This window comes from Cebus imitator, unplaced genomic scaffold, assembly GCF_001604975.1.
Source record: "Cebus imitator isolate Cc_AM_T3 unplaced genomic scaffold, Cebus_imitator-1.0 Scaffold117, whole genome shotgun sequence".
NCBI lineage: Eukaryota > Metazoa > Chordata > Mammalia > Primates > Cebidae > Cebus > Cebus imitator.
In genome coordinates, this window is record NW_016107432.1 from 5,958,369 (window position 1) to 5,980,350 (window position 21,982).

The 21,982-nt window shown below is 56.4% G+C and overlaps 1 protein-coding gene across 7 annotated transcripts in view; it reads right to left on the reverse strand.

The window, feature by feature from the left end:
- SORCS2 (sortilin related VPS10 domain containing receptor 2) overlaps nt 1-21,982 on the reverse strand; it is a 561,689-nt gene that overhangs the window by 321,115 nt on the left and 218,592 nt on the right. The window lies entirely within an intron of this gene.

Sequence of the window (21,982 nt, forward strand, 5' to 3'; positions counted from 1 at the left end):
GCAGCCCCAGAGGCTCTCCCTCTGCCTGCTGGGAGGTGTCCCCACCCTCCTCTAGCTTGGCCAAGAGTCGGGGGGGATACCTGCTGACAAGTGTGTGTGCCATGACCTGAAATCCCCCAAGAGGTCACCTGTGAGAGGCCGGGAGGGGGCAAGCGCCACACCTGCCAGGTGACCCAGCTCAGCCCACCTGCCCCCACCCCAGAGCTACCTGCAGGGGGTGGTCAGGGCAGGGTGTCTCCACATCCTCTTCCCCACCCACCCCTCAGGCCTGGGTACCAGCTGCTCCCACAGACCCACTGACTGAATGTGTCCCTACTAGATGGTTGCCCATGATGACCCCACAGGCCCCGCTGCCCACCCAGGTCCTGGGCACGGCCCTGCCGCACCCCCACAGGGGCCCTCTGACCCCTCCACTCACTCGTCTGCCACCAAAGCTGTGGAGGCCTGTGGCAGGGCCTCAGTCACCTCCATCCCATGTGCCTGGCACTGGTGCCAAGCCCAGAGCACAGGAGGCGCTCTGCAACTGTCTTTGCAGGGTGGCTGCCTTGGGGACTAAAGGCAGAGAGGCAGGAGGAGGAAGGGATGGGCCTGCTATTGCTGATGGCAGCACCGCCACTCAGCACGGAGACTGCGGCTTAAGGAGTCCATCCAAACGACTCCACAGCTGCTGTTCCAGGCTGGAAAAGGCTTTTCAGGGGAGGGCCCTGTAGCTGCCCCGCTGTGGGAGAGGAGGAGCCAGCCCAGAAGAAGAGCAGCAGGCCCTATCGGGCCTAGAAGTCTGGGAGACCCATCCCAGCACAGATGGGACATCAAGACCGACGTTGAGCGTGGATGTCCCAGAGGCAGGTGACCGCTCCGCAGGGAGGAACGCCTCTGCCTGGGAGGAGGGAGAGGGGTCCCGCCGGGCTGCCAGAGCTGGGCAGGTACCCACACCTTCAGCCAGACACACGCTGGGCATTCTCCAGATGCGGTCGTAAGGTGGAGGCCTGGGACGCCACGGAACACCCATACACGCTGCCCCTCGTGATTTCTCAGCCACACCGGGGTGCAGAGGGGCTGGGGGAGCGGCGAGAAGGGTTTGGCTGTCTGGCTTTTTTTTTTCCCCCTTAGGGCTTTTCTTAGAAGTGATGTGTTGTTAGAAACTTCAAACCAGATATAAATACATCCAGTTATGTTCTCTTTTGGGTGCGTGTGTGTGAATAATTTATACAAATTCAGGCTCTCCTGGAAAGTGGGGAAGAGCAGTCCGTGGGGACAGCTGCCTTCAATGTGGGGACAGTGAGCCCTGAGCCCAGGAGGGCACATCGGGGACGGCCAGCACTGTCCATGCTCCTCCCCCTTTCACTTTCCATGACCTCCAGGGATGAAATTCAAATCCCATTCCTTACAACGAGAAGCGGGCCTGGAAAAGCTTCCCAAGCATACCCAAGTGCCAGGCACCACAGGGCCCAGGACAATGGTCCCTGGCCACCGGACGGGGCTGCCAGCCTGCTGGGCACGGCTCCAGGAGCTGTGCTGGCTTCACTCGCGGACATTACATAGCCACCGAGAGACAGGGACTCTTCTTATTCTATTCCCCAGCAGAGGACGCTGAAGCCAGAGAGGTCAAGTAACTTGCCCAAGGCCACACAGCCAGTAGCGGAGGGAGCAGCAGGCTCAGGGGCTATGCTCTGTCCTCATACCTGCAACATACAAGAGTCCACGTGCAAGTCCTGACCCCACCACTCTGTGGCCTTGGTTCAGTGTTCTCATCCCTAACCAGGGAGACCCCACCTCCCCGTCCTCCGCAGGACGGAGGGTGCCCTGTGGGAGGGACCCACCGGGTACATGCACAGAGGGGAAGGGGCTTCCCAGGCACATGCCTCCATGACACATCTGCCTTTTCTCGGTTTTTCCAGCTGGCCCCTTAAAATGCGTTTTCATTGTTGTATTTTTGCAGGTCTTTCTCTTCAGTTACACTGTGATTTCCAGGTCTATTAAGGCGGATTCACTTTCCCAGAGTATCTTAACCACTCTCTGCTGCTGTTTCCTTCAGGTCTCCCACACCAAATGCCCTTAGAGCGGAAGGCGTGGTAGGACTTGGTAAATTAGCCAAATGCTGATGCCGAGGCCCTGAGGGCGTACAGCGGCGCAGGGACGCCCAGCTGTTGTGAGCCCCCAGTAGCGTCTCCAGGGAGCTGGGGTGGAACAGAGCGGCATCAGGGAAGCCCATCCTGGGCTCCAGCCATACCGCAGGGGGCCTCAAGATGTCACAGGCTCCTTCCCCAGTGCTCTAGGCAGGGGGTGTGCGGCCCGTCCCCATACACACACACGTGCATGCACCTGCGCCTCGATGCAGACGGGTTTGCACCAAGTCAAAAGTCACCAACTCTGCCAGCCCTAGACCAACCCTTGTGTCCTCTCTTCCTCAATTTTCTCATCTGTGAAATGGTCACAGCAGCCCCACGTGCCTGCTCAGCGGCGAGGTTTCCAGGTCACAGTGACGGCGAGTCCTGCCAGCAGACGCCTGCTGTGAGCCAGCCACTCGGCTCACTCAGACTGGTGAAGAGACGCCTTCCTGGGGTCGGGGCTCCCCCGCCCCGCCGCCCCCTCCTGCCTAGTCTCATCACAGCAGTGATCCTGACAAAATCTAAGTCCGGGCCAGCTCACAACCCCCTCACTCCCAGTAAAAGCAGATAAAAGCTGAAGCCCTTACCAATCCAAGGCACCGTCGGCCAGGTGGACCCCACCCTGGCGCAGCCCAGCCCCTCCCCTTGCTCCTTCCTCTCCAGCTACCCTGGCCTTGCACACACCCCAGCCCACCCCAGGGCCTTTGCTTGGCCCTAGACGTGCCCCTCTCAGCCCCTGCGGCTCAGGCCTGCCCTGCAGAACTCCGCACAGCAGTCTCTCCGCTCCCCCCAGCCCTTCTCACCACCACTCCACACGTGTCCGTCTCAGCTGCCCTCACTGCCCTCGGCCCCACAGCTGACTGCTGGGCTATCTTGCTGTGGCCAGGCTTCCCCTGGAATGCGAGCTCCAGGAGGCAGGAGTTTGCCTCAGTGGTCCCTGCCACAGCCCTGCCACCAGGACAGAGCCCAGCATAGAGCAGGCTCCATGAGCACTGGAAGCGCAAAGGAGCACGGGCAATTCTGGGGCCTTCAGCCCTTGGGTCTGCCCTCTGTGGGTGAGATCACCAGTGCTGATGCCGCCCTGGGGCTGCGTGTTCCTGAGAGGGCCTAGCCACGCCCATACCTTTCTGGTGTACCAAACGGAGCCCATCCTTCAGTAAATGAAGGTGAATCCGCTCTGCTCAGTTCCAACAGCCGCCCCAGGAACACTGTGTAAGGCAAGGCTGCCCTCCACAGCTGAGGCGAAGTTATGGGCAGACAGCTCCACCGCAGGACCACAGCTGATGGCTGGGTGGGACCTGGGTGCAGAAGCCCAGGGACACATGCCCCCGGAAGAGCCCTCAGGGCAGACCCGAGGTGGGCGAGCCTGCTCCTGGCCTCTGGCTGCACCTCAGCCTCCCTTCACCCCGCTCAGGGGTGGTGATAGGGTTCGGATGCCAGGCCCCTCCAAAGCTTGTGTTGAAATGCGATTTCCCATACACCCCGCAGACCCCAGCACCCGCCTCCCCTGTGCCCCGCAGACCCAGCACCCGCCTCCCGTACGCCCACAGACCCCAGCACCCGCCTCCCCTGCGCCCCGCAGACCCCAGCACCTGCCTCCCGTACGCCCCGCAGACCCAGCACCCCGCCTCCCGTATGCCCTGCAGACCCCAGCATCCACCTCCCGTATGCCCACAGACCCCAGCACCCCACCTCCCGTACACCCCACAGACCCCAGCACCCACCTCCCATACGCCCTGGAGGCCCCAGCACCCGCCTCCCGTACGCCCCACAGGTCCCAGCACCCCGCCTCCCGTACGCCCCGCAGACCCCAGCACCCCACCTCCCGTACGTCCAGCAGACCCCAGCACCAGCCTCCCGTACGTCCCGCAGGCCCCAGGGATGGGGTGAAAACAGCCAGGTTCGGTGACTCAAAGCCCCCCAAGAGCCCAAGTCCAGCCACACAAGAGCTTGCTCTTCTCCCAGAGGCCCCCGAGGTCACCCTGCACGCGCCCGCGCTGGCTATGCTGCCATTCGCGCTCCTCTGGAGCTCCGGCTGTGCCAGGATTCTCCCCAGCACTCTCAGACTCTCCCGACCCAGGCTGCAGCCCCGGGAGGCCATGGCCAAGGGCAGGTGGGCGCGGGATGGAACCCCCACACTTCCTGTGCCCTTCACCACTGAGCCCTTCGTTGGCAGAGGGGCCCCGCCTTCACGGCTGCCCCCAGGAAGCCTGTCCTCAGGGCCCCATGGCTCCAAAACATGCCCCCCGCTGTCTTCTGGGTTCAGGCCCCACTCAACACAACTGGACGTTGCCAGGGCAAATATGGAGTCTGGGAGACCAGGCAGTAAGGCGGAGACACAAGGGCTTCACAGATGGCACGGGGGGGGGCACCTCCCCACTCGCTACTTGTGTGACCCTGGGCAAGCCGCTGACCAGCTGGCAGCCTCAGGCACCCCATCAGTACACACGGATGGTAAAGGTACCCTCTCTTGTGGGGTTTGTCCAGGGAGGAAATGAGGACCGCATTGAGCACAGCCCAGGGCCTGGCACACACAAGACACCCGATACCTGTGCTACGCCCATCGAGCTGACGGCACCAGCCCTCCCTGCGCTTCCTACCCAGGGACAATGCTGGAGGGTCTTGCTGCGTCGCTCAGGCTGGTCTCAAATTCCTGGCTTCAAGCAATCCTCCTGCTTCAGCCTCCTGAAGGATTGGGATTACAAGCGTGAGCCACCACACCTGGCCTACAACACTTTGCAACATGGTTCGTAGCAGTGGGCCCTAGGAGCCACCCTCGGGGCGCCGTGTGTGCTGGGAAGGCTCTTCGAGAGCTGCACAGTCTCCCTGGCCCGTAAAGCCTGCAAAGCCGTCCTGGGGCCTCCACTGGCTCAGAGCCGCCAGCCCTGAGATCCGACGGTCCCCTCACTGCGGGTGGGAGAAAACGTCTCAGGAACAGCAGACCCAGGCATCCTCCCCAGGCAAAACACAGGCCTTGGCCCGAAACTCCGCCCTCCCTACCTTCTCCTCTGGGTCTGCAGCCACAGGGGAGCCTTGCGAGTGCCCCTGTTTCTGGAGGGCATAGGCTGATGAACAGCAAAGGGCAGAGAATGAAAACCACAACACCTTCCACGCCTCCTGCGTCCCAGGGGAGAAGACACAGGCTGGCCCTCCCGAGACCTGTACGCAGGCCTAACTCCCCAGGCCTGGATCATGACGCCTTTGTGCCTCGGTTTCCCTTCGGTAACCAGAAGAAGCTGGACTAGATTGGGGCACAAGCTCAAAGAGCCCCAGGGCCCAGAAGTGTGGGCGAGGCAGAGGCCGGGCCCCATCCAGTGGGCCACCCTCCTCAGGGGGACTTTGAGGCCCTGTGAGGATGCTGGCCTGCTGCCACCCCCTTCCTCACTTCTCCAGTGAGGGGGAACCCCTGGCTGCTCATGTGAGACCTCACAATTCCTAAATGCTGACCGTGCAGTCACTGCGGACTGAGCTGGGCTCTCTTCAGGCCTTGAACTCCCTGCTATAAAATGAACGTGATTTGGTGCCTGGGCCTCCTGACAACACTTTGACAGCTCAGAAGCCTTGGGGGTTTGTCTGTGAGACCCAGGAAGGGAGCAGAGCCACTCAGGAGTAGGGTTCCTAATCCGGGAGGGGTCAGGTGTCATTTATTTAGGCCAGTGGGAGTCACTACAAAATGAAGGGGAAAGTCTGGCCACGCCCAAACCAGTTTCTCAGGCCGGCATTCCCAGGACGCGCAGGGGACCGAAACCAGGACAGCAGACTCGGAGAGGCGCCTCCGCATGCAAGGCCCTTTCTCCGGCCCGCTCATCTCAGGGGAAGTCTGCTGCCCAGGCTGCGGCTCTGGAGACTGACAGCAGGACTTGCCAAAGGCCACACAGGCCCAGCCTGGGGAACTCTGGAGCCCAGGGTCACCCCACAGCGGTCAAGGCCAGGGATTTGGAGCATTCAGCAAAACCGGAAAGGGAGGCTCCTGCACGGGGCGCCGTTCCTCATGATACTGCTGTGGGAGGATCCGATGCTCTGGGCAGTGAGAGGCTGGAGGGAGCAGGAGGGAGGAGGCGCACCTGCAGCCTGTGGAATCTGGCACCTCCTGGAACTGCACCAACGTCCCGTCCCAGGTCCCTGAGCTCAGCCCACAGCAGGGACAAGGTCACAGAAGACTGGGGATCCATTCCACCTTCCTGCTGACCCTGCAGCCCTCCAGGGCACAGCACCGAACCAGCGTCCTGGGAGCAGAATGCCTGCCCCTCCCTCTGGAGGTGGTGCCCAGGATTGTGTGGTTTTAGGGCAGGCTCCAAAACGCACTGGCTGCGTGGCCTTCCTGGGGCACACGGGGGCCTGTCTGTGCTGAAGGCGTGGTAGGGAGGGTTTAAGGGGGTCTCACATGCAGAACGCCTACCACTGTGCCTGCACACCCTCACCCCTCCATCCTGCTGAGAGCCCCAGAGAAGAGCCATGGCCGGCACAGGGGCTTTGGGCTGGGGAGCTGCTGTGAGCCCTGCGGAGGGTGGGGGGGGTCACATGTCATGTTAGCAGAGGGGGCGTCCCTGCCGCCATGAGGAGGTGGGGAGCGGCAAAGAGGAGGGGTCCACTGCCCACACACTGGGGGACTTGGGACAGCCTCTAGATCTTTCCAAGCCTCCATTTCCTCCCCCAATTCAGAGGACTGTGTGGACCCGGATTTTATAGCCAAGGGGCCAGGCAGTGGACAGAGGCAGTGAAGCCAGTGGGACAATGGGATGTTTCCACAGTCACACAGAACCCAGGACCAGAGCACCCAGGCTGGAGACAGAGCTTGCCAGTCCTTCCTGCCCACCACTGCCTGCCACTGTGGGGTTTCCTGAAAGACCTCCAATGACCACCCCACCCCACTCTACAGACGAAGAACCAGAGGCTCAGAGGGAGCGTAGAGCTTACCGGGAGTCACACAGGCAACAATGGCAGAGCCCCCTCGCTGGGCCAAGCCCGCAGCTCCGTCCCACCACCCGCTCCTCACACATGGCCAGGAACAAGGCGAGACCCAGGGTGACAGTCCAGGGGCCCAGGTCCTGGGAAAAGCTGGCGACATCCCGCTCTCCGCTGGGCCAGCAGCACCCTCCCAGCTGTGCACAGACCCACAGGTGCCAGGACGGGGAGTGCCCTGCCGCCCTCCTAAGACAGCACGCCGAGCCCTCGCTGGGGAGCGAGGAGCGCGCCTCTTCCCAACGCTGCATTGATGATGCCACCTCGGGAGCTTGACGCTGGCTGCCATGGGGGAGAATTTATACCACAAAAACTGGCAGATGTTACACGTCAGTGTTGCTGGGTTTTCTTTCTTTTTTCCTGAGTGCTGGTTGTTCAGCATTCAACAGCATACCACTGTTCTAAAGAAGGATGCCAAAGAAAGCCACCCACCCCACCCCAGAGATCACCGTGGGGCAGCCATGGTCTCCCAGCACGTGCTCATGCCAGGGGCTAGGCCAGGGTCGGGCTGGTCCCAGGCACAAAACTGACCTGTCCCCCTAAACAGTGATCGCAGGCCAGCCTCTCAGACGGGCCAAACGAAATGTCCAGTCTGAGCTGGGCATGGTGGTGCACGGCTGTGATCCCAGCACTGGGGAGGCTGGGATGGGAGCGCCGCTTGAGGCCAGGAGTTGGAGCCTGCAGTGAGTTATGGCTGCACCACTGCACTCCAGCCCAGGCGACAGAGCGAGACCCTGTCCCTAAAAAGCAAAAACCCTCCTGTCTCCACGTTCCACTCCACGGGAGGGCACCGGAATGCAAGAGTGAACCACACAGCCAGTGCTGCTGCTTCCTCCAGCCTGTCACCTAACGGAGCAGACACACAGGCCACAGAGAGGGAAATAACAGTGGTAACGTTCTCAAAGGAAACGGCATTAAAGTGACATCATCATCAATAATGCACTTAAGTCCTGAGCAGTTATAATCAGTGCAATGAAAAGAAAACAGCATGGAACCAGAGCCTCCAACGCGGAGGGCACCTTTCCTAGGGTGGATAGTTGGGGTGGGGGTGGCTCAGAGGAGGTGGCCTTCAGCTGGCACCTGAGGAATCAGAGCCAGCAGGTCAGGAGCACTTCCAAGGGAGGCATGAGCTGGGGCAAAGGCTGGGAAGTGGAGAGAGGGGAAGAGGGCGGAGGAGGCAGGTGCTGGGACAGGTACATACTAGGACCTTTAGAGAGCTGGCCAGGGAGAGGGGCCAGGGCCTGCGGATCCCCAAGGGTACGGGGGGGCTACGTGGACCTCCTGGTGTGCTGAGAAGCCCTGGGTCCATCAGCAGCAGGCAGTGGGGAGGCCTCTGTGCTCTCAGACCTGGCCTGGCACTGACCCACAAGGCGACGGGGCAGGAGCACCGAGGGGCTGGCGCTACCCACCTCTGCCCCCAGCACTGACCTGCACTGCAGGAGGCCTCAAACTGGAGTGTAGACCCCAGCCCCAACACGCCAGCCCAATCCACACACCTCCCTCGCTGGACAGCCGTCATGGGCCCACAGGCAGTGCTTATGGAAAGGAAGGCCAGAGAGGGGTCTGCCCAGGCTGCGGAAGGGGGCAGAGCAACCAGGACTTAGAAGACGCTACAGGCTCCAGGAGAACATTCCCCCAGCCTGGAGCCAGGTCCCGGAGAAGGGCATGGCCCAAGGAGACCGAGCTGGGCTCTGAGACAAAGCAGCCCAGTGGCCCACTCCAGAGGGCGGTGACAGGAGAAGGTCAGGGACAGAGACACAGTTCTGACATGCTGAACCCAGGCGGCGCGTCCGACCACGTTAGGTGGGGTGATGACTGACCCGTACAAGGTGGTGGGCTTGGTTTTCCAAAATGCAAGGCTCATGGAGGAAAGTAGCTAAGGGGGCACCGACCAGGCTGGAATCCTCCAGACTGGGGGAGGCCAAAGCAGAGGCAGGAAAACCAGAGAGGGGCCACAGTGGCCATCCCACAGAGCCTGCGGAGGCGCCAGGCCCCAGGGCCTCGCCTATCCACAGTCACTGACTGTCTCCAGCTCCGCTGCAGACAGAGGCCACGCTGTGGCTTTGGAGATGCACACTGACCACACAAAGGGAGTTACTGGGGCAAGAACCTTACTTACCCCGCACACTCCCATTGCCAAGGAGTGTGGTGCTGCTAAAGGAGAAGCATGAGTGACCACAGCGAATTCCCTGGCGCATGCTAGAAGCCAGGCCTGGGCTCTGTATTTTACATCCATCACCACTGGACCCAGCAATGCTATTATCACAGATGGAGCAAACCTGGCTCAGAGGGGGAAAGGCACTTTCCCAAGGTCACACAGTTAACAAGAGGCAGAGCCAGGACTGGAACTCTGATCTCACAGGTCCACAAGCCTGCGTTCTTAGCCACCTCTCATGCACTCCCTCCAGGGCAGAGAGGAGACACAGGAGAAGCTGTGGGAACAGGGGCTGTCCCGGGAAACGCATGGCGTGGTGTGCCAGATGACCCGGCTGGGTGCCCCCTCTGACTCCCAGCACAGCCCAGTGCCTTCCCTGGGCCTTCAGCCAACAGCTTGTGCTGGGGACCCAAGCAGAAGTTTAAATACAAACACTGTGGGTGCAAGGGATGGAGCGAAACAGCCGCAGGGTCCCAAGAGAGAGCTGGGAACCAGGCCCAGGGCTCTATCTCCAAGGAGCATAACAGAACCAAACACCAGTGATGGCAAACATCTGCTGGTGTGCACGTGCTAACTGGGGCACTGGGAACCCTGCCGTCCCCTGCAACAGCAGACAGAGGATACAGGCGGGCAGAGGAGGCAAGCAGGAAGCACGGTGCCAGGCCGAGAACCTACTTTGCTTTGAGTGGCATCACGCATGCCATGAAGGCCCCAGCTTGCGGTGGTGGCAGGCGGGCTGGCTGGCGGAGCATGGCGGATAAGGTCTGAGAAGAGGCCTCAGGATCATGTGGGTCCTGAATCCCAGGGAGTCCTCCCCAGGGATGTGACTGCCGCTGCCCTAGCTTGCAAGATGAGGCCCAGAGCTCAGGGGAGGTGATGTGCTCAGTGAGGCCAGGAAAGAGAACAAGTGGGTAAGGTGTGCAGCCCCTCCAGTGACAGCAAACCACCTTCCATGGCCACACTGGACTCCTTGCCTTCCTGCGTCCCATGAGGTCTGCCTCCAGCCGGGAATGAAAGAAGCTTCCAGAACCTCTCCAGTGCCTCCATATGTCCACTGGCTGGCTGTGCCAACTGGACCCGAGCCCTGGACACTGAATCTCAGCCAGCTATCCCGGGGCCTGTGCCAGCAGGATATCGCTTGGTGCTTTCTCTCCTTGATCTCATCCAGGGAGAGAAGGCTCCCACGAACCTGCAAGGTAGAGAATATCACTGTGCCCATTTTACAGATGGGGACTCTGGGGCCCAGAGAGCTCCGGATGGGAGATGGAAGCACTTGCTTGGCACTCAGGTCTGCTGACCCCAAAGTGGTGTTGCTGCGGCCATTCTCTACTGGAGCCAGCTAGGTGTTCACAAGCCAAACCCTGGCCCCAGGGCACATGGTGGACTACATTTCCCAGCCTCCCTTGCAGATGCAAGCAGCCCAGTGGCTGAGATTTAGCCAATAGCGTGTGGCTGGAAGTTCTCCATATATAATCCACATTCTCTTGACTCCTCTGCTGGAGGACTCCTAGGCCCTGGTTAGCAGGAGAGGAGTGTGCAGAGCTATATGAGGGAAGGAATCTGAGTCCGTGCATCACACTGCTCAGAGAAGAGTTGCCCAGGAAGCACCTGGCTAGCAATACCCACACTGGACCATTGCACAACAGAGAAACTTCACCCTAGGAAGCCACTGGATCACTGGGGCTGTTTGCTGCTGCAGAAGCACACCCTGATATAGCTTGCTGCCTCTTAGATCCAGAGATCTAGCTTCTGTCTATACTTTCCTGGGGACCCAGCATGTCTCAGCCAAGTCCCTGGACCAGTGAAGAGGGGCCTGTTTGTCTGAGATGGGCTTGCCAATCTACAGTTCAGATGACACCAGCTCACCCTGGAAGAAGGCTGACTCAAAAAACACCAGTGTTTGCAGATGAAAGTTGAGAAACTGATGAGCTTCTGCAGGAAGAAATTCATGCACTCCAGAAATTATGGGCTCTTTATTGCAAAACTTTGCAAATAGGTGGAGGATTGGATGCCCGGAGCACTGACTGCAAAGGCTTAAATGAAAACCCATGAACTGGGCAAGGTCAAACAGAGCATGTGGTCCATTCAATATGGGGCCCATTGCTACAACCTTAGAGGGCACCCTTTCTCTATCACCCAAGTTCTGGCCATGTGTTTCTCGACAAGGCTCACACAGTCTTTCCTGGTGCTGCCAGGGTCCAAGGCCAGCCAGACCCCATGAGTGACTCCACCTGGCAGAAAGTTCTTCCCAATGGAGTCCTGGATCCTAGCTCTGCCCTCAGCATCCCAAGGCACTGCCTGTCTCCTGAACCCCAGAAAGCACTCAGCAGTTGGGAAACGGCCTCATACCTTCTCTTTTCCAGATCAAATATCTCTGTTGAAAAAAAAAATGGCTCAATTCATCCCCTACCCATATCCACACCCATTTGCAATGGTCCTTCCTTCAATAAGTTGAGTTATTTCCCACTTTTTGAATAAAGGTCAATCTTTGTGCTTTGCTTTGGTCAATGAAATTTGCAGAAGTGATTTTATGTGACTTCCAAGCCTATGCCTCAAGCCCTGTGTGCTGCTGTTCTTTCTTGAACCTGTGCCTAGGTGCCCTGTGTATAAGCCCAGGCTAACCTGCTGAAGGATGAGAGTCCTATGGCCCAGTCTTCCCCATTGCCCCAAGCAAAGGCCAGCCAAGCCTCCGAAACAGAGCCACCAAGATAACTGGCTGCTGACTGCAGATGCACAATTGAGCCAAGTCCAGCCAGCTGAGCCCATTCACAGAATCATAAGCTCAATGAATGGCTGTTGTTTTAAGCCATAAACTTGCTGGCGGCGGGGGGGTGGGGGGTGGGGGGCGGGGTGCAATTTGTTATGCAGCAAAAGCTAACTGATACATCACCATCCCGGCACCTTCAATGGTTCATCCACCAGAGGGCACAGCTTCCAGCGCCACTGATTTCTGAGCTAGCCTTTTTGAAACACGACGCTGTTTTTATAAGGGTCCTCGTGGAGTGGAGACAATGACCTCTGTGACCCCCACAACCCTGCCCCCAGCCAAATCCACTTCACACTTAATGTTCCATCCATTGTCAGTTTCTCAGACTTTGCGTGGGTGGTCTGCTCTGAAATACTCCAACGGTTGGCTAACTTAGATTCATCCTGAAGTCTTGGTGGGAGACCACTTCCCCAGGCAAGCCAGCCTGACCCCCGGGCCTGCATTGCTGCCCCGTCCCGAGCACTTCCACAGCACTTCCTCCTTACGGGATGGGCATCACCCGATGACTTGTCTGCCTCTCTGCTAGAACGTGAGGCCCATGGAGACAGAGGTGGTGTCTGCCTCATTCACACTGAATCTGCAGACTCTAGGGTACACCTGGAAGGTGCTGAGTGCTCAGAAAAACAAAGAAGAAAGGGAAGGAGGAAGGGAAGGCACGTGGGGTGAGGACGAAGAGGAAGAAGTGACAATGTACCTGGAAAGAGCCTCCAGTTGATGGCAACTGATACAAGCCAAGTGCCTGGAAGGTGCTTCATAAACGTCTGATGAGCCAGACACCACCAGCCATGAAGCTCCCCTGCCCCCAGGACCCCTCCATCCCTCCGCTAGCTCACTCTTGTGTTTCCTGTGGCATCAACTGAAAACTCATTGCTCCTTAGTGGGGCTGCGCCCCGTCACCCTTCACATGCCCTGGGGGTTTTTGCTGACCCATCCCTACCGGGGCTGGTTCAGGGGCCTCCTCCTCTCACTCCCCATTGCATTGAAAAGGGCGATTCGGCTCTCTGCATTTTCTGCAGATGAGAGAGGCCTGATGCAGGGACACAGGACTGCATGCCTGGCCAAGCTGAGGCCTGGCAGGGTCGGGGTAGGGATGGGGCCAAGTGCCACCTTCCAGGAAGTGCGGGTCCCACAGTCACTGAGGACATCACAAAGCACTTTTCCCCATCTCAGCAGACCCACTTTAAAGGTGGGAGAACAGGATTAGAATCGGCAGAGGACTTGTCCAAGGTCACTCCTAAATGGCAGAGGTGGGACATACAGAATCGGGTGCCCATGCTTCTCCCAAACTCAGACAAACATTAGCTTTTACCCCCAAACTAACATCCACGGCATAATAAAAACTGCTGCGTGGTTATCCCTGTGCTAAGCAAACGCCATCCAGAGTGTCCCACACAGTCCTCCCGTCAGCTCCTACTTTGTGGACAGGAAAAGCAGGCTCTAAGGAACACAGGACTTTGGCTTCCTGGCGTTGCCATCTCTCAGCCGCTCACAAGGACCCTCATAAAAAGAGTGTCATGCCTTGAAAAATCTAGCTTGCCTTCCATGCCACTCAGCCGCCAGCGCAATCCCCAGACACGCTCGCCCTGTAAACAGGTTTATGGCTCCATCCTTCAGCGCACACTTAGCGAGGTTTACTACACAGCAGAAAACAAAGACAGTTTCCTCGCGTTCCCCATGTATAAAGGTGGAGGGTTTCATCAAAATGCAGCACGTCTCCAGGGCAGAGCGTGCCTTTAATGCAAAGGGCAGGAGACCCAGCTCTGCTCTCCTCAGACCACAGGCAAAACGTATGCGTGTGTGGGTGCGTGGGTGCGAGAGCATGTGTGTGTGTGTGAATGTGTCATTGTGTGTGTGTGCATGTATGCATGTGTGTGCCTATGTGTGAATGTGTTCGTGTGTATGTGCACAAGTGTGTGCCTGCATGTGAGAGTTGTGCGTGTGCATGTGTCAGTGTGGAGGAGGAACTGTGTGTGTCTGCGTGAGTGTGCATGAGTGTGCGTAAGTATGTGTCAGTGTGGAGGAGGAACTTTGTGTGTCTGCGTGAGTGTGCATGAGTGTGTGTCAGTATGGAGGAGGAACTGTGCATGTCTGCATGAGTGTGCGTGTGTGTCAGTATGGAGGAGGAACCGTGCGTGTCTGCAGAGTGTGCGTGTGTGTCAGTGTGGAGGAGGAACCGCGCGTGTCTGCATGAGTGTGCGTGAGTGTGCGTCAGTGTGGAGAAAGAACCGCGTGTGTCTGCGTGAGTGTGCGTGAGTGTGTGTCAGTGTGGAGGAGGAACCGCGCGTGTCTGCATGAGTGTGTGTCAGTGTGGAGGAGGAACCACACGTCTGCGGAGTGTGCGTGTGTGTCAGTGTGGAGGAGGAACTGCACGTGTCTGCGTGAGTGTGCGTAAGTATGTGTCAGTGTGGAGGAGGAACTGTGTATGTCTGCGTGAGTGTGCATGAGTGTGTGTCAGTGTGGAGGAGGAACTGTGTGTGTCTGTGTGTGTGCGTGAGTGTGTGTCAGTGTGGAGGAGGAACTGCGTGTCTGTATGAGTGTACATGAGTGTGTGTCAGTGTGGAGGAACCGTGTGTGTCTGCGGAGTGTGCGTGAGTGTGTGTCAGTGTGGAGGAGGAACACTGTGTGTCTGTGGAGTGTGTGTCAGTGTGGAGGAACCGTGTGTGTCTGCAGAGTGTGTGTGAGTGTGTGTCAGTGTGGAGGAGGAACTGTGTGTGTCTGCAGAGTGTGTGTGAGTGTGTGTCAGTGTGGAGGAGGAACTGTGTGTGTCTGCAGAGTGTGCGTGTGTGTCAGTGTGGAGGAGGAACCGTGTGTGTCTGCGGAGTGTGCATGAGTGTGTGTCAGTGTGGAGGAGGAACCGTGTGTGTCTGCGTGAGTGTGCATGAATGTGTGTCAGTGTGGAGGAGGAACCGTGTGTGTCTGCGGAGTGTGCGTGAGTGTGTGTCGGTATGGAGGAGGAAGTGTGTGTGTCTGCAGAGTGTGTGTGAGTGTGCGTATGCGGTGCACACAGGATGCCAGTGTGAGTGGGGGAACTCAAAGTACTGAGTCCCGCCCCAGACTCAGCCCCCCCAGGAACACACACGCCAGGACTTTGCCCTCAGCTGCGTCCTGGAGGGTGAAAGGGGGAGGCTCTGTGGGCCAGGCATCCCGCCAAGGGCCCTGCCTCCTTTACCCAGTGGCTGAAAGCATGCCTCCCTGAACCCTGCAATGTCCTCCTTCCTGTCCCCTGCAAACGCTGCAGCCAAATGCTTGCTCAAATCCACAAGCCTACCTTATTGAAATCCCACCCAACCCCCCATCACCTGCACATCAGAGTCCAGGCCCCACCGGCTGGCACACGAGGCCTCCTTAATCCAACCCCGGCTAGATCACCAGCACACTCCCCCACCGGCCTCCTCCCACCTCACACTTGAGCCACTCTAAACTCCTTAGGGTCCCTCCACACCAGGCTGCTCCATGCCCCTGTGTTTCTCCACATGATGTGTCCCTTGTCTGCCTGAAAACTCCCATCCATCCTTCAAAGCCCAGTTCAGACATCACCTCCTCTGAAATGCCCGATTACCCTCTTGCATAGGGCCCTCAACACTAGACGTCGGACCCCTATCCATGCCTTCCTCTCTGTCAAGGTCGGTCAATCCTAAGTCTTGGCAAAGTGTCCCACACAGAGGGGGTACTCAAGAATGTTTACAAAATTACGTTATCTAAAAACGTTTCTTCCTATCTCGTGTTCATCCTTGGTGGCTCCAGCCAGGCCTTCCGCTGACCAGCAACTTCTGGCCATGGGTCTGATGCCTTCATGCCTGTTTGCTCAGCAGAATAAAGGCCCCCGGAACAGGTCCACATCCTAACGCTCAGAGCGTGTGTGCATTACCTCATCCGGCCACGGGCTTCAGAGGTCTGACGAAGGACCTTGAAATGGGAAGATTATCCTTGGTTACCCAGGTGGGCCCAGTGTCATCCCATGGGTCCTTTAAAGGGAGAATCTTTTCTGGCTGTGGTCAGAAAAGAAAAAAAAAAAGGGTCAGAGGGAGGTGACGCTGCTGGCTTGGGAGGGAAGGCCGGAGCCACGGACGGCAGGCAGCTCTGCATTCTAACTCTAGAAGCTGCAAAAGACAAGAGAACAGATTCTTCCCCAGAGCGCTGGGAGAGGCAGCTCAGCCAACATCTTGACAGGAGCCCAGTGAGCCCTGGCTAGGCTGTGGCCTCTGGAGCTGTAAGATGACACACCTGTGCTGCTTCAAGTCCTACGTCTGTGGTCGTTTTTACGGCAGCCATGGCACACCAGACATCCTGATCACCAGCCTGCACACTTACCAGGGCGTGCCCCAAAGCCCCCACATTTCCCAGCCTCCACACCATTGCCCCGCTGCTCCCACTGCCTACACTGCCTTCCCCTGCTCCACATGCCCTTCCCTGCCTGGAAAACTTCTATTCATCCCTCAGAACCTATTTCCAAAGTCCCTCCTAGGGGAACCTATCCCAGCATGGCCAGGGGTAGGACTGGGCTTCACGCCACCTGAGTGCAGCCACACCTGACCGCGTGCACCCGCGGGCCACCGCCCTGGCTCCTCCATTCTCTGTCTGGTTGAGGGGATCCTGGATGCCTGGCCCTAGTGTTCTGAGCAGTCTGAATCGTTGATGCCGAAAGCAGCGCCTGCAGCCGTTAATGGGATTTACAGAACAGCAGGCATATCCTTGTCTCGCCTTGTGGAGCTTTCCTTTAGCTGGAGATACATTCGCACCAGGAAAGGAGGTCGATCTCACATGGATCTTACTACCCCTTGCCTATATGGCCCTTCGGTCTCTAACCCTTCAGTCACGTCAGAAATAGCCACAGAGACAGGCCCTCTGCACACCCAAAGGCACGCCAGCATCCCGGCACCCTGCAGTCTGATATGCAGGGGGATGCCCTCACGGAAGAGCTTCTCCTAAGGACACAGAGGCGTGGGAGCAGCATGTGTACAAGGACATTCCCCACAGCTCCCGTTACATCTCGGCATTAGAAAACCAGAAATGGCTCAGAGGTCTAACGATGAGAACTTGAGTAGATAAAGAATCCCTCCTTCAGATAAGAGTATATTATACAGCCATTAAAAATAGTGGCTGTGGGTGAGGTGCATTGGCTCATGCCTGTAATCCCAGCACTTTGGGAGGCTGAGGTGGGTGGATTACCTGAGGCCAGGAGTTTGAGACTAGCCTGGCCAACATGGCGAAACCCCATCTCGACTAAAAATACAAAAATTGGCCGGGGATGGTAGCAGGGGCCTGTAGTTCAGCTACTCAGGAGGCTGAGGCAGGAGGATTGCTTGAACCTGGGAGGCGGAGGTTGCAGTGAGCTGAGATCACACCACTGAACTCCCACCTGGGTGACAGAATGAGACTCTGTCTCAAAAAAAAAAAAAAAAAAATGTGGTTGTGAAAATACAGAGATCATAAGAAAATGTTTAGTACATAATTCAATCGGGATTCCAGATTCATAAAACATGTATGTATCTGCAACTCAAAACCAGAGAGGATATTCATCTCAAATATTAATAGTGTTAATCTCACGAAGTGGGGTTCACACAGTGGGATACCATGCCACGACTGTGGCATAGTTTCCAAGATCCCTAAGATGATCACACGTTAAAATTACAGTATTTAAAGATGTGGTACTTTTCCAGGGAGAATGTTTCTGGAGAGGAATTTAGAATGCCCACATTAAGAGTCTCTTTAGGAAGGTTTAATACCATTATCCAGTGCCCTGGTTTGAGGAAATTTTAGTTATCACTAAAATTCACACTCCATGCCGGGTGGATGTGGATTCCGCTCTGCGAGCCCCCGGGCTCATGGCGGTTCTGGAGATTCTGCCAGGTACAGAGAACACAAAAACCCACACCCTAGAGACAGAGAGGTGCCTGCCATGGTGGGGACAGGCTGGGGACTGTGGTAGAGAGCCTGGGAGAACCCAAGGGTGGGGCGAGACCCAGCCGGGGTGGGAGGAGGGAATCCAGAAGGGCTCTGGGAAAGGACAGCGGAGTCCAGGGGGGCAGGTGAAGCAGCGAGGATGCTTGGGGAGGCCTGGCAGGAGGAGCAAGCCCTGTAGGGAGGTCCCCCCAACCCATGATGGGAGGACTCTGGAGGGAGAATCCTCAAGAGCTGGGAGGACCAACCCTGAGAGAGGATTCTCAGGTGAGCACAGGTGCGGAATCAAATCATTGCCCCACATTCCAGGCTCCCCCTCCCCATGAGCATCTGTCCCCCAGTTCTCAAAAAAGCATCTGAGCTGATCCTATGGGCTGGGAAGCCACCTGTGAGCTCAGAAGGCATGGGGTCGCCTGCATGGGCAGCACTGCCACCCTGCCAGGGAGAGAAGCCAGACCCCCCTGCACACCGTCTGAAAGCTAAATTCAGAACAAACGCTCTGGCTGGGCAGAAGCTGCCAGCCTCACTCAGAAGAAGCTGGAGACCCCCTTTCTGCCCCAGTTTGCTTTTTCCCTGAGAACTAGCACCAGAGGGTAGCCATTAGCCTACAGGAGCAAGGCTGAGTGACCAGGACACAGGGGAGGAAAGGAGAGTGACATGCCAGTGGCACACCATGCCAGGATGAACCCCGGTGGGCCACGACTCACTCAGGGCAGCTCCTACAGCAGAAGCTGGGACCCAAGCCCAGCTAGAGTGCAGCGGGGCAGAGTGTCCCGACCACCTCCCGGGCCAGCAGCTGCACTTCTATCCCGCAGCCTAGGATTACAGAAGGATGGCTGGCAGCTGCTGCACAGACTTGCTAGACCTTGGCAGGATACACTAGGGATGGTGGGGACGAGCTGGGCCGGGAGCAGACAAAAAGAGCCATTGTGGCTGTAGTAGCATTGAAGGCACTGTGTAAGGAGAGCAGCTGGAAGAGAAGGGAGGCTGCGGTATCTGGGGACCAGGGAGAGCCTTCTTCCAGGAAGTCTTCCCTGACTACCACTTTCTCTGCTCCAATGGAGTAGGGGTATCTCAGGCTTCCCTCCCTGGTTCTTTCAGCTCTGTCATACAGTGGATTACCTGCTACTGTCGTGGATTGGCTCCTTGTCCACACCCCCTGCTAAACTCTTAGTCTTAGATGTCAGTTATCACAGCTTACTCCACCCCAGAGCCTAAATGGATGGATGGAGGAAGGGCAGGGAGGTGAATGGAGGGGTGGATGATGGGTGGATGGTTAACATGATGGATGAGTGGATGAAATGGATGGGCAGATGGATGGAAGAATGAGAGGGATGGAGAGAGGAGCAAAGGTGGGAAGTGTGGATAAAAATAAGAAGGGAAGATAGAGGAATGGAAGGAAGAAAGAAAACATTGATGGCTGATCAGACAGGTGGATGGATACATGGGAAAGAGGGAGTGAGGGAAGGAAGAAGGCAGAAGGGAAGAGAGGAAAGAGAGAAGGAAAGTCAGTAGGTAGAGAAGCTAGAAGCAGCGACAGAGGGTCCCTGGAACCAGGACCCAAGGTGGGGGCAAGTAGTAAAGTCAAGATGGAGAGAAGAGGCCGGGCGGCGGCTCACGCCTGTAATCCCAGCACTTTGGGAGGCTGAGGCAGGCAGATCACGAGGTCAAGAGATCGAGACCATCCTGGCCAACATGATGAAACCCCGGCTCTACTAAAATTACAAAAACTAGTTGGGTGTGGTGGCACATGCCTGTAGTCCACCTACTTAGGAGGCTGAGGTAGGAGAATCGCTTGAACCCAGGAGGCAAAGGTTTGCAGTGAGCCGAAATCATGCCACTGCACTCGGCCTGAAGACAGAGGGAGACTCCATCTCAAAAAAAAAAAAAAAAGATGGAGAAAGGGAGGTGGAGCCAGCAGCTAGGAATGCTGAGAAATTTCCTCAAATTCTCATGATTCCTCAGTCAGATCTTGTCCCAAAACATTTTAAAGGCACCTCAAGGCCCCAGAGCCTAACCTCATCAAACCGTTGAGTCACACTGAATTATTTATTGAATAGACCGTAACCCCGAAAGCTTTACAGTCGGGGCCTCTCTCTCGATCCCTATCTGCTGTGAGTCTTGTTTAAATCAAACTCAGATCTCCATGGTGATATTAAAGCAAACACAGAGGGAGGCTGGCCTGGGAGCGAAAATGCAGCTGGTGAAAAGCCAACGGGATATTTTAAGGTAACGGGAGAAGGAAGGAAGCAGACCTCTGACATCTGCTCAGCGCCCAGCGTTTTACACACTTTATCTGCTGTCATCTTCATAAGGACCCACAAGGTCTACATCGAGCTCTGAATGTGTGGGCTCATTTTACAGAGGAGACCCAGAGAGGTCACCAAGCAGGGAGCTGTGGAGCCAGAACTGAACCAAAGGCCTGTCTGTGTGCACAGAAGACTCTCTGTGTTTGTTATCACCTTAAGGAGAGTTCCCATTGGAGTGTCAGACTGTTTCTCTGTGAAATCCCCCCCTTTCTGGATGACCAAAGGGCAAGCATATAATCTCTTAAATTTTCCCGTCTGAAAACTGACTGTGAACTCTCAGCATTATCTACCAAGAATGGCCTCATCAGCACAACTCCAACAGTAGGGGCCACCGAGAGAAATGCTGTGACACCCAGGACACTCTGTAGAAGGCCTTGTCAATTTCAACATGGTCACAACATGGGGATGTCCCCCAAGGCCATCATCGGCCTCTGCAGAGAAGGACTTTGATGCCTCTTTATATCATTGAACGTCAGAGGACGTTGCATTGCTGTTAGGCTTCACTGCTCAAATTCCTCAGACTGCATTCACAATATATGTTAAAATTCTATACATTAAAAGACAGAAAAAATAAGGAGACTTCCAGTTCCAAAATGGTAGCATAGAAGCAACCTGGCTTCACTCCCATCCACAAAAAACCAGAAACAAATATACAACACTGAGATTACCACCAGCAATATTTCAGAATGCAAATATGATGATGAGACAGTTCCCAGAGCCACAAAGAAGTAAAAAGACTCAGAGCAGATGGTAAGAAAATTGGACTTCCACATCCTTGATGCCTCTTCTCCCCATCCTGCCTGGCATCAAGCCTGCAGAAAACCTACCACCAACATACTGTTTCTGCCCTGGAAAAAGTGGAGTTGAGGTAGACAACCAGCTTCCCCATCATCTTGGGTTCTCTGGCAGGAGATGGCTCCTGTCGTAATCCACAGAAAACATCTCAAGTGCTGAAGGGAGAAATATCCCTGAGGACATCAGAGACAAAGAAGGGAGCAAAGACCACCAAGCCCAGCCCTGAAAACTCCGTTCTGTAATTTGGCCAAAGGAGACTCCAAATCAGAGTGTCTGTTCAGCAGCATCATGCTGTTGGAGATTATTCCACGGCTCCCCTGGGCAGGAACCCCTAGCTACCACCCCCACACTGCCCAGGTATCCCCTTTGAGACCTCCCCCATTTGGGAAGAGCAGCACTCCAGTCCTTTACTACAGCCAAGGAGAACCTGGGCTTAAGGCACCATTTAGAGTCAAAAAGGAAGCAGTGGCCTAGCACTAAAGAATCTTTAACGAAAACAAGTCAGACAGAGAGCACTAAAATAAATAACAAATCCTTTAATGCAAAAACACAGACATACATCCACAAGAAACAATAGCAAACAGGGAACTATGATCTCCCAAAATGGACAAAGTAAGGAACCAGTAACTGACTCTAATGAGATGGCGATATGTGAGCTCCCTGATCAAGAATTAAAAACTGCATCTTTAGGAAAACTTCAAGATAACACAGAAAAGAAATTCAGAAATTTATCATAGTCATTTAACAAAGAAATATCACTCATAAATGGGAGTTGAACAATGAGAACACATGGACACAGGGAGGGGAGCATCACACACTGGGGTCTGTTGCGGGGTGGGGGTTTAGGGGAGGGATAGCATTAGGACAAATATCTAATGTAGATGATGGGTTGATGGGTGCAGCAAACCATCATAACACATGTATACCTATGTAACAAACCACCTGCACGTTCTGCACATGTATCCCAGACTTAAAATCCAAAAAA